The 13895-nt window shown below is 32.1% G+C and overlaps 1 non-coding gene and 1 pseudogene across 1 annotated transcript; both read right to left on the bottom strand.

The window, feature by feature from the left end:
• Positions 1-1492: 1492 nt before the first annotated feature.
• LOC123910628 lies at positions 1493-6031 on the bottom strand (annotated as a pseudogene).
• A 6397-nt stretch (positions 6032-12428) lies between these two features.
• On the bottom strand, positions 12429-12622 carry LOC123911912. Its single transcript, XR_006810783.1, has one exon. It is a non-coding gene; the product is annotated as a U2 spliceosomal RNA (small nuclear RNA).
• Positions 12623-13895: the final 1273 nt, after the last annotated feature.

The raw sequence follows: 13895 nt of genomic DNA, 5'->3' as shown, positions 1-13895 counted from the left end.
CAATCCAATAAAATACAACATTTATTTAAAGTAAATTTAGTTTTTTTTTTTCATTTCATTCATACGACTAGTGTCAAGTTTAGAATTATTTGTTGCAGCTTTACTCTCTTATTGCTCGTTTCTGCTCATTCTTATCTCTTCAAATTCGTGTTTCTTCTTCACCGGATTCTTCACTCGTGTTTCTTCTTCATACTCTTCATTACGTTTTTGACACTTGAACCATCATCACATACGGTGATTCACATTTTCTCCCGATGCATTATCTTAAACACATAGCTAAATACTTCGTTGATGATTAGAATGACTGCATATGTGTTTATAAGTATATGTTAATGGGCTTATAATATACTTCCTTGATGATTTTGTTTCATAAGCTACTTTTTTCTCACAAATTTGTTTGTTTCTATTTAAAAAATAATAATATTAGCATTTTTTTTAACAACACAAGTGTCAATTAAAATAAATAAATAAATAAAAACAGACTTTTTGTTTTACGGGTCAGCCCGTCAACTCGCTTGTTCGCCATTAAACGGTGCGGGCTGTGATTTTAGACTCGGCCACCTAAGTTGGCTTGGCTCGTCTCGTCCCGCTTTTAAGCGGGCTTAAGCGGGCCAAGCCTAAATGGGACGGGCTCTCCCGCTTTGCACCCGTAACCCCCTACTTCTCACAAAAAATTAAAATTTTTGAACCCCGAATCCAAAATAGTTTTGAACCCATAAAAAAATGTGGACCCATATAACCTTTTATGAGACCCATATAAATTTTAACCAATAAAAGAGAGTGTGTTGGAGTGTGTTTGTTAAAGAGTGTGTTGCTAGCACTCCTCAAAATATATTGCTTGCTTCTCACACCAAACTACCCATATAAAATCATTGCCATTGAAATATTAAATGATAAATGTATGACTAATGTTATATTTGTGGTATGGAACAGTATTTGTGTAGGTTAAACGCCACCTTCCAAAAGGTAATTATGTTACAACTTTGTGTTGGCTTGGTGTGCCTCCTAAAGCATAAAGCAAGAGGAAGAAGGTATTGATGATGGTTTGCTGAGTCAACTTGAATATGCTAACATGAGATTTGGACTAATCAATTTTTTCATTATTGTAATATCAATAGCTAACTTCATATTGCCATTTTTAGCTCCCTTTTATGTACATGAGTATGGCCACAAGAAATGCATATTGTCAATTTTCATCCATTCTTTGATGGAGAGAACAAAAGGGTCAAATTTTAAAATAGAGGGGCCAATTATGCTAAATGGTAAAAATAGGGGATCAAACTGCAATTAAGCTAAAATAAAATGAAGTGGAGCTAAAAATAGGGGATCAAACTGCAAGTATGCATGTATGTAACAGCATTTTCATTAAATAGGAACACATCTAAAATCATGAGTTTTATAACACCACACTGCTTAGTTCATCAAACTACAGTCATGATCTCATTGTTTTGATCTGACATATAAGCAAAATTGATATTACAGATTGGTAAATAGTAAAGGGAAAAAAGAATATAAAACTAACAAAATATAATTTTAGCATTGAGATAGAAGAAACCACACAATCGATTAGTCTTTGTTGAGTTTTTGAAAAGATTAGATAATGAGAAATTACTTGCTTGAGCAGTTTTTGAACTTCTGTAAGTGTTCAATTTGTTAGTTTTTCATCACTCTCCGATTCAGTGAGAGATTTGCAATTAAGACCATATTGTTATCAAGTAAGTATCAAGCACAAGGAATTTGATTAAATCATGGTGCAAGGAAAATAAGAAAATAGTTGAAATTCATTGTTTTATTTACACAGTTTTTATTTAATGTAATGGTTATGAAAGAAATTAATCATTCACCTATTCAAATGAGGGACCTGCAACATAATCCTGCATGTGCTTCACGGCATTGGCAGTGGCAAGGGTATGTCGTGGTCACAGAACACAGTCAGATCCTTCAAGTTGGACAAGAGCAGCGGACGGCAATGAGACTGACTATTTCTTTTTTATTAGTGACGACAATGAAAGTATGGTTTCAAGTCTCCTGTAAAGAAGATATCAGAAATGCATTTGCGAACATATATCAAATTCATGGCTTTGTCAAATAAAAGAAGTTGGTCAATGTTTGAGAGAATATAAAAAGATGAGTGTGGTTCACTTGCCTGCATAAACATCTCATATCTGCTGCTCAATATACTGAATCTCTTCACAAGGGATATGGTGCATTGTATGCCAACAACCCTCCTCTGGAAAGCTCTGGACAATACTAAGAGAAAATTAACACATTTGTACTTGCCTGGGGCTCTCCGTCACAAACCATACACATGAGGGACGTGACCCTTGTAATTCATTATTCTTAGCTTTGAACAATTATACAATTCAAGAACTCTCCACAGCTCCGCTAGATAAGCATTTCCTAAACCAATAAATTAAAAAAATCCAACCATTCACCATCACTACATCTCAACACACACCCACATCCTATTTTCCCATCATCGAAGCAAGTCATCTGTATTTAATTTAATCCACCCTGCAGCTGGTTTCTTCCATCATATATGCAACATTTCTTTATCCTTTTCAACAACAACTTTATTGAGATTGACCAAGTGGCGGCAAATGAGAACATAATCCACAATTCTGCAGATTAAGAGATACCAAGTTGGGTAAATGACAACCCCTTAGCCAATTTGGAAAAGAATTACCATTGTAGTTTACAATGGTGAGCCTCTTCAAGTTGCTATTTGGATGAAGAGCCTCCAAGACAGATACATGTCTTTCAACAATTGAGTCATTCATTTCTTCTCTTCCGATCTTATAGAAATTCAAATGTAATTCTTCTAAATACTTCTTATCTTTGAAATTGGCCATCGCAGCATCTGGAGGATCAATGGCATTACCAAGTCCTTCGATACGAATTCTTCCATGAAGATGGTTTATTTTCTCCAACTCCTTAAGAACAGATCCGTTCTGCTCTTCCACAATAAAGTAAGACAAGGACTGAAGTTTGTTCAACTTTCCTATATTCTTTGGCATCTTTTTTATATAAGGGACACCAAAACCATTAGAAGGGAGTTGAAGATGACGTAAATTAATGAGTTTGGAAAAATTTGATGGGAGATCAGTCATCATTGTGCACCCTTCCAACAAGAGTGTTTGCAAATTATACAACATACAAATGGTATCAGGTAAGCTTTTAATCTGTGTGCGAGAAAGGTCTAGGTAACGCAGAAGTTTTAAATTGCCTATCTCATCAACTAGCTCTGATAGATAACAATATTTAAATGATAACATCCGCAAACATGTTAGTCTTGAAAATAGATCACGTTGTACATTGTTGCTTATCAACGTAGCCGTGCGGTATTTTAGTATCAGACTACGTAGTCCCTTACACTCAAAAACTGGCTCTAGTAATTTATCACCACAATTTAATTGAAGAGACAACCAAATGTGACGTGTTCTTTCAGAGATACCTTCCACCTCTCCCGTCTACTTGCATACAGAATTCTCCTCCTGACACTGATTTTGCTAAATCATTGACAAGATCATGCATGACAAATGTATCACCATATATACAATGATTTTTGGAAAAATGAAATTGACTCAAGATCGCTGCAAATTTCATTACCCAACTCTTCTTCGTTTTTGTCTGCTCCCCTACACTTCAGCAAACCTTCTGCCATCCAAAACTTGATTAATCTACCTTTATCAAAGCCATAACCTTTGGGAAATATAGAACATTAAGCAAAACAACGCTTCTGATTGGAAGGGAGATTATGATAACTCAATCTCAGCACAGGATTAATGTTGTTGTCCCCATCTGATAATCGCCATATATCAGTCTCTAATATCTTCATCCAGTCATATTGAGAGAATTTTCTTCGCAAGAGTTGGCCCAATGTTTTTACACCTAAAGGCAATCCTCCACACTTAGCGACTATTTTCTTGCCAATTTGTTCAAGATGTGGATATTCGTCCAAATTCTTGCCATCAAACGCATGTGTCACAAATAAACTCCAGCAAACACTTTTGTTCAATTGTTGTAAATTAAATAACTTGGTGGATTTCAGGACATATGTTATCTCTTTGTCACGTGTTGTCACAATAATCTTACTTTCAGAAGATCCATGCTTAAAGGGAAGTAGTAACTGCTCCCAACTCTCCTCATTTCCATTCCAAATATCATCCAAAACAAGCAGATACTTTTTGCCGGTTAGTGTTTGTTGCAGCTGCAGTTGGAGTAGATTTAAATTCGATTCACCCTCTGCTGAAGAATTGAATGTCTTGAGAATTTCTTTGGTGAGTCCAACAACATCAAAAGATTCTGATACATAGACCCAAGCTTTAAGTTCAAAATACTCCTCTAACATGTTGTCATTGTACACAAGCTTAGCAAATAAGGTGGTCTTGCCCATCCCACCCAAACCAACTATGCTGATTATAGGTGTCTGGTTGCTGCTACCATTCTCTGAAGAAAGTAAAATTTTGATAATTTCTTCTCTATCGCCATCTCTACCATATATGCCAGATGCATCCACCAAACATGTATAGTTTCTTCTATTCCTGGAGGTTTCGAATTGAATCCAACTGCATTACCGGCTTACGTTTGATTTTTCAATTGCAGTGTATCCTTCTGCTCTACAAGAGAATGTAGGCTCTTTATCAATTCTTTGATCCTGGATTCAAATGGATTAGTAAAAGTTGGTTTGAAGTTGACAATATTATGGCTAGTAAAAGGTTGAGATTCGGCCTTCAACTTCTTTAGTGGCGCATCAGTAGCAATCTCATCCAGTAGTTGATCAGCCTCATACATAGCATGTTTAACATGACCAAGCCACTTCTTGACGTTTGGGATTTGGTACTACTTTATCTCTGCATCATCTAACACTTGGTTGATAGAATCGAGTGTAGACTCAAGTTCTTCCACCAACTCGTCAAGTTTGCCTCTACGAAAATAGTCTGTCAAATTACTCGAAGCCAGCCTATCAAAAATGAATTGAAAGGCAGAAGAAAGAAATGCCCCAGCAACTAGCTCTTCCATGATATTGAATCTGAAGCACAAGTCTTAAAGTCACTCTGCAAGATGGAAATGTGTTCTTTCTGTCATGTAACATTAAATTAAATGAAACAAGAAGAATTATAAACTTTAATAGTAACATCTTAAAAAAACTTAACAATACACTAATGACAATTTAACAATATTTTCAAATGAGATTTAAATATTTGATCATTTCGTTACAAGTTTTTTTGGATAATAAAATAAGAAAAAAGAATATGAACTAAAATAATTTTACATTATCCACCGATAACAACCATGTATTTCGCCTCACTTTCTTGACATGATATGAAAGATTAGATGATTTTTCTTATCGGATGTTTGTGTAAAATTAATTTACACTGACAATGCATAATATTTAAACTCTAATAAAATTTCATAAAATCAATTAAACTTATTTTTATTAAGTTAAAATATCTATTATGAATATATAAGTTACTGAATGTCTAAATTATTCTTTCACTATTTTTAATTAAGTTTTCATAAAAATCATTTTTCAAAATACAAACAAATAAAAAAACCAGTTTTAAAAATCTATAACAGGTGGGTTTATCCGAGATTTGTTTAAGAAAAAATCTAGTTTTATTTGAGACACATAAGATAATATAATTGAAAAATAATAATTATAATTATGACATAAACAATTGAAAGTAACTCATTTTTTTGTACAAATAGCCTAAGATACATAATTTAAAAGATTAACTTTTATTAACAAAGGAAGGAGAAGAGATTACCTTAAAGTGTGAGAACAAATAAACTGAAATCTTTGCCAGAAAAACACAAACTGAAATCTGCGAAAGAAAGAGAGAGATTGAGTGCGTATAAAAAAATAGAGAATTAAAGATTTAGAAAAAAGAAATTTGAGTACTACAGAAAACGAATGATGTATTACCTCTTTGGGTCAACTTGACCGCACCTGCAAGGAAAATAGTGGGTAATATAATTTTCCAAAATAATAAAGTTCTTGGTAAAATTTGAGTGAGTGAGTAATTCATTTGGTTTGAGTCAGAATTTTTTTTTTTTTCACTGGAAATATTAAGGTAAGTTTTGAGTTGGAAGTTAAAATAAGTCATAAGCTCAAACATCTTGAAATAGAATTTAAGGGGGCGTTTGTTTCACGGTATCAAAATTTAGTCTCATGAATAATTTTTCCAGGCATAAGTTTTTTGAAAATGTGTTTGGTCAGTATTTTTAGTTCTAAGGAATCTTCAGTCAAAAAAAAGTTCCAATTTTTTTTTTATTTTAATTTTTTTAAGGAAATTTATTTTAAATTCTTAAAGATACATATTATAGTTTACTATTGCAATATATTCTCAAAAATAGATGTCACAAATCTTAAACTTGAGAAATATGTTCAAATTCCATTTTTATTATCTTAATTAGTATGTCTATCATTATTAATATTGTCATCTTATAACAATTAACAAGCATCGGTAATACTTTTTTTTATGGAAGCAGAAGCACAATATTGTCATTGATAATCACTTTTTTTTTACGGTCCATTGATTACAACTATACTCCATATCATTATTAATATTGTCATTGTTGTTATTTTCTTGGTGTCTATCATGATAACGTGATGATAAATAAGAGAAAGAGGGGACAATTATAGTTATACAAAGTAGTGGGGTAGCACGTTCCCCACTAAATTTTTATTGTAACTGACCGGAATAAAAGTTTCCCACCCATACTATACTAGAGGGGATTAGAAAGCCGGGCTATGTGGGTAAAATCCTTTCCTGGGAACAATTTTTATTTCCTTTGTAATAAACATGAGAATTTTTATTTTTCAACGTTGGATTCCCAGGAATATGTGTAGTATCCATGAAACAAACACTCCTAAGAAGTTATAAGCTCAAATGTTTCAACTTATAACTTTTTACGGTTTCTTACGTTGTAAATCAAAGAATAAAGTCATGGGGTTTGATTTTTAAAACTTTTTAGTGCTGTATTTAGATATTTTAGATTTATTTGAAAGTGTTTGTCATTTTCTGCTTCATTTTTAGCATTTGGAATTACTAGTTTTCTACATCAAACAACGAGCATCCAAGTTTGAAAAATGAAGCTTCCAAGAAAGCTGAAAGAAATGGGCCACAAAGAGTTTTGAGCAAATGATTAAAGTATGAGATTTATTTTTGTCACCCTATTGATCTGGAGTGTGTCCTATAAAATTATTAAAATACTCTCGTTTGCTAATTAAGTGATGGATTATATGTTTAAAATCTTGATATTTCATGGTAGGAGAGTGTTTTTTTCTCCAAAAATCCGCTACTTAAGTAGCGGACGTTATAAAAATATTTTAGGGGTGTTTTTTTTTTTTCTCAAATTTCACAGCGAAAGACTAATTCCGATACTTAAGTAGAAAATTGGTAAAATCTTGATTTTTCATGTAGGGTTTTTCGCTCAAAATTTCTCGTTTTACAACGTCCGTTACTTAAGTAGAGAACTAATTCCGCTACTTAAGTAGAGAACCGGTAAAAATCTTGAATTTTCACGCAGGATGTTTTCTCTCAAAAAAATTTCATTTTACAACGTTCACTACTTAAGTTGCGGAAGGGTAAAAAAGAAAATGTGTATGGCGCGTGAGTAGCTAGTAGGGTGTCGAAAGTAATTATAGTTATGAAGGACCCCATGACCATGACCAGCTAGCACCATGTATGACTTCCTTAATTACAAACAACCAAAAATAATTGCATTATTTTTTACCAATGATTATATTATTGTTAGTATGTTGCATCAAAAGAAAGAATTGAGAAATTATTCCTTTATTGTTTACACAAAAAAATAATTAAGTTGTTACCAACAACCAAATTAACAATTTAGCCAAATTAGAAGCAGACAAATATGGAGGTAAGTCTTCTTAGTTCTAACAAAGTTTTGAAATGAGTACATAGTACCGAATTAGACGGTGGTTCTCTCTTCATTTTAAAACGAGTGATTTATTTAACCATTTCACAAATTTCTATAAAAATGCAAAAAAGAATAAGAAAGAGTGATATTTTTAATAAATTATTCTTAATCATGTATGTCCAGAATATGGTTATAGCAGCATGTTGTAAAGACCTTTTTGTTTCAACAAACATATTATAATATAACAGCATGTGGTTAAAGTTTAAAGCAGATAAACATATAGTGTCTGTTTTATGTAAAAAAATAAAGCATACTAATCGTTAGTAATTTCTGGCTGCAGAACTGAAATTAGATAATCTATAATTAAGTTGTATGTTATGCAAAACTTGTGATGAGGATCACATATCACACTTGCTACTCTTCAGTATGCCCAAAAACAAAAATAACTAGTTAGAGTAAATATCATATCATATGGGATGTACTTGCCTGCGAAAACTGACCAGTTGAATTTCAAATACATTAGGTGTATGACGAAATGTGAAGTAATCAGCTTATTTCCTTCTTATTATTATTACTTTGAAGCCAAACCACAAATCATTTTATTTTTTTTGACAAAAAACCACAAATCATATTATGAAAATAATATTGTTATGTGACTAACTGTGTTTGCTACTTTAATATTTTAAGATTGTTAAATTACCCGAGTCAAAAAAAAGATTGTTAAATTACCATATTGTCTTCCTCTAAGAACTATGTATTTAAATCAAGAGAGACTCATGTAAATATTCTGAAAGGAGAGGACCTCGTACAAAATTTATATAGGCAGTGTTTTTACCCTCTGTCTCTGTACCAAAATTAATGGCATTTGACGATGGTTCACTAATTGCATTATTTTCATCTGTAGTTGGCTTAGTGCAGTAGTGTAATTAGGGGTCCACGGTAAAAAAGGAAATTACTGAAATACCCCTAAAAGTTTTATATAAAAGGATATTACTGAACTATGTCATGTCATGCAATTTATATTTGTAAAGGCGTATTATAAGTTTCATAGCAATAGGTAGTCTAATGGTTAAAGTCTTTAGACACTTTGTTAATGTGTTGACTGTTGAGTTGAGGGTCATGAGTTCAATTCTTGCATGTGGCAGTTTTCACATTTTGTTAATGTCTGTAGACACAATGATTTCAATTTTAATTAGGCTTGTGTCAATAATAGATCAAGATTAGAGATCATATTTTTTTTGATAAATACTCCCTCTAGTAGTCCCTTATATAAGATTTTCTTTTTTAGCTTTATTGAATGATTTATGTATTTGGTATAAAAAATGGATCAAATATGCAAGTTATTCTATAAATCTAAAAAGTATAAAATTTCTTATAATAAGTAGCGAATGGGGTAGTTCACAAAATCCAACCACGACACATTAATAAAATGACATCCAGTACTTAACCATGCACAAGTAGCGAATAATAATGATTAAATATAGATTCTTAATAATGATTAAATATAGATTCTTAAGATAAGTATGAACATGGAACGTGTTATATTTGTTAGAAACAATTCAGACATTATTTGCTAGGCAACAAGTTCATCATAAGGACAGATCAAAAGGACTTTTATGAGCAATATAGGGAAATTACAATTACATGGAATGCCAAGATCCATTGTGTCTGATGGAGATAAGGTTTTTACTAGTGCATTTTGGCACCGTTTGTAGCAATTGCTTGAGCTTGGTGAGAGAATTGGTTATGTCAATACCGGACTTGAAGAAGATGAGATCGAACCTTACATAAGGAAGACTAAGCTTCAGTTTTGTGAAGATGCATCAAAGCATCAAGTAGACAAAAAATGCAGCATCTCGCTTTATATTCATAATTTTGTCCCCTATTTCTTTCTAAATTCACGATTTTATTTAAGCCAATTTAATTTATAAACTGCACAGATATAAAAAAATGTAAAAATAAAACACAGTTGCGGAGAAAAAGCCGGGACAAAATTGGGGTGCAACAACTTGTATCATTTTCCAATGCATACAACAATGGATTTCTGTCCAGTGTGTAAGCAGCAGGTTGCAGCTAGACACTGAGGGATATAATCCTAATGTTTTTATACACACTTCTATTCTCATCCTAAAATAGGATCGATTTAAATACTATGCTTAATTTTTAGATTATTATCGTCTACCTCTTCATACCTGAATGTTCAAATCAATTGATTTTTTTTTAATGCTATATATTACATCAATTTCTCATCTCTAATTGTAGGACAAGCAAAACAAACATTTTCACTCCAATTTTAAGGAAAATAGGTGAGATTGAAGTATGATTTACACTTATCAATTATAATTTATAACAAGTGATACACAATTTTCACATAGTCACGTTGGAAGTTGGAAGTTGGAAGAGATAATTGTTTCACATATTGGTTCAAAGGGCAAGTCATATACGTATCTTTCAATGGGTTGATTAAATTTAGAGTAAATATTGCTAACAACATTCAATCTAATATTATTTCACACCCATTGAAGAAATAATATTGGGTGATTTTCTGAAAATTTTTGTTCCGATCCCACGTTTCTTTTATACCCCTAAAGTCCCATATTGCCCTTATAAATTCAAAAAAATTGGAACACAAAATTTCGGTTTTTACAAACCGATGGTTTCAAACTTCGGTTAACATTAATTTGTAGAAAAAGTTTTAGAGTAACTATTGCTAATATTTAATTTGACAACATTGTTTACCTTTACTTTAAAAAAACAATTCAAAATAATCCAAACACACCGTTGCTAATGTGTTTGACACATTCTCGGTTGTTGGTGCTGGTAATCTAACCCTTCCTAATGTGATTCTTAATATTATATTTTTTTTTAAAAAAAAACTTAGTATCCGACCTTATGATATATTTTATAATCTTCACATTGACAAAACAATTAAAGAGTAATAAGTCAATTTAGTCCCTAAACTATCACTCTCTCACCAACTTAGTCCCTAAACTATTAAAAATAACTAAAAGGTCCCTAATCTATTTTCCATCCGTCAATTTAGTCCCTAAACTATCAATCTCTCACCAACTTAGTCCCTAAACTATTAAAAACAACTAAAAGATCCCTAATCTATTTTCCATCCGTCAATTTAGTCCCTAAATTATCACTCTCTCACCAACTTAGTCCCTAAACTATTAAAAACAACTAAAAGGTCCCTAATCTATTTTTCATCCGTCAATTTAGTCCTCGGTTAACTTGTCTATAAAACCCTAAAATATTATCACCCTTTCTTTTTCCACGTGCTTCGACGAAAACAACCACCCTGCTCGCCGCCAACCACTCCACTCTCCGACAACAACCGTTTTGCTCGCAACGCAAATATAACATCTAGTCGCCGAACTCAATTCATTCTTTCAGAATAATCATTTAGAACGAAAGAGATCTTTAGTATGAAAAAAGTGGCAATTGTCGGTTTCTTTTTTTTTTAACACAGAATATTTTTTTTATTCAACTTTTTGACAGAAAGATTAAAAAAAATGATATGATTCAACCGTTTTTGGTTTTATAGCTTGTTGTTTTGTCTGGTTTAATAATACCGCTTATCCTAGTGAGTTTTATAGTCCCACTGGACCGGAAGCTTCTCAAGCTCAAGCATTTACTTTTCTTGTTAGTGACTACGCTAAAATCAGGTCTGTTTTTTGTTCTCACTTTTGTAAATTTGTAAGGGTTTGTGATTTTGTTTTATCCCTTTGAAGTTTATACTGTGATCTCTTGTTTCTTGCGGGTCTGGGAGTTTTTTTATCCTTCTATTCCTTTTCTTCTGTTTTAGTATGCTAACAAAGTCTTATTAAATTCCAAGCATTTGTATGGTGAATTATCTTTGCAGGCTGATTGTGTTATTGATAATACTAGTTGGAGCTAGCTTTTTTCATCCATGCTAGTGCGTTAAAAAGTGCCTTGAGATATTATAACAGGTTTGTTAGGAATCATAAAATAATGTTTGTGAGGGACTAAATTTAAGGATGTGAATATAGTTTAGGGACCTTTTAGTTGTTTTTAATAGTTTGGGGACTAAGTTGGTGAGAGAGTGATAGTTTAGGGACTAAATTGACGGATGAAAAATAGATTAGAGACCTTTTAGTTGTTTTTAATAGTTTAGGGACTAAGTTGGTGAGAGAGTGATAGTTTAGGGACTAAATTGACGGATGAAAAATAGATTAGGGACCTTTTAGTTATTTTTAATAGTTTAGGGACTAAGTTGGTGAGAGAGTGATAGTTTAGGGACTAAATTGACTGATTACTCAACAAGTAAATTAAAACCCTAGGCAAAAAGTTACATTAAAGTATCATCAATTTGGGATCAAAATAAAGTATTTTTCATCATATAATTTTTTTACAGGAATCTACCATTATATTGATTATTTAAAGATTGTATAATTGTCAAAGACCAACAGTTTTAAAGTAAAACCGTAAATCTTATATTTATATTGGGCTCTACAAGTTAAGCCCAGAAAATTAGCAATTAATTGAAGATGCCTTAAAAGTTTGAACTAGAATAGATGGGATGCGCCTAGCCAATGCAATAGTGCAATACATTGGTGACACACGAGAAGCCAGTAGCAAGCTACTAAGGTGCTCCTCCCCCTCAAAAAAGTAATTTAATATCGTGTGACCCAATGGGCCACATATCAAATATTAAACTGATAAGAACAGATACTACACTTGATCTTAGCCAAAAGGCCGAGAAAGGTATGAGTTGTATTATGCACTCGCTGCTGCTTTTATATCTCACATCTACTCATTTGCTTTCTTATCTCCTCGATGTGGGACTATTGTGCAACAGGTTGAGACTTAAAATTTTTGCCACAAGTTATTTGCTGATTCATGGTACATGATGTTCTTCTTGGTTATGAATGCATTAGACTTGCTTATTTGACATGGTATATATGTTATTAGAACGAAAGTTTAATCAACCATTAAAGGATATAATTAGAAAAATACATGCTACATGGCTACTAATTAACATCACCAATTCTACAGGTTCACACTTCAACTGTCTTCTATTTGTGGATATGTATTTCAGTCAGGTCATTCATACATGATTGTCGCAGTCTCGAGTTATTCTTCTGTATTAATAATCTTAATGTATCCTTATCTCTTCAATTTATTCATCTTCTACAAGATTTTTCGACTTAAGCTTCCTAATGACAATGAAAGCCGAAGACTTAGTCCTTGTTTGGATAAACAACTTAATTTGCAACTTATAGCATATAAGTGTTTATCATGATAATAACTTATGTATAAAGTATAAAATATTTAAGCTGTATTCAAAAGCAATAACAAAAGTTAAATTATTTTCATATAAGCTGTATTCAAAAGCAATCTTGGAGAGCTTATGAAAATAAGCTGTTTTCATAAGTTCTCTGAAAATAAGCACTGCTTATGTCAGTAAGTAGGTTCAAATAAGTCAATCTGAACAGACCCTTAAACATTAGGATGCTTGGAACTTGGAAAGGGGAGTCACTGAGTGATTTATATTTTTCTCATACTTCTGATATCTGTCACTTGTCGTCTAACTGTTCTGTGTCTAGCAATGTGAGCTGAATTAATGTTTGATTTACATTAACTTTATATATATATAAGATAGTTGTTAATAGTATAATGTAAATTAATGTAAACAGCTCTAATTATTGCATATTTGAGCACAGACATATGCAAATGGAAATTTAAGGTTTCAAAGTGAAAACTATGTGCTGGAGTTAAGAGATTTTTTAGTGTGCTTAGTGTACATACACTGTGCTTATTAAGCTAATCAACATTACTCTCACTCTGATACAACTATTTTATAGGTACAGTAAAAATAAAAATGTCATCAACATTTTAAATTATGATCACCGTCGGGATCCTCGATATTACAAAAATACAAAAAGTTTAGGTAGAAATAAACAAGAAATGAAAAAAACAAACAAAAAAACCAATGGGAGTAGCTTGTCTTATTCAAGTGGATTATTAATGATATAGATAAC

The sequence above is a fragment of the Trifolium pratense genome, linkage group LG2, assembly GCF_020283565.1.
Source record: "Trifolium pratense cultivar HEN17-A07 linkage group LG2, ARS_RC_1.1, whole genome shotgun sequence".
Classification (NCBI taxonomy): domain Eukaryota; kingdom Viridiplantae; phylum Streptophyta; class Magnoliopsida; order Fabales; family Fabaceae; genus Trifolium; species Trifolium pratense.
This window is presented reverse-complemented; position numbering and strand designations above follow the sequence as displayed.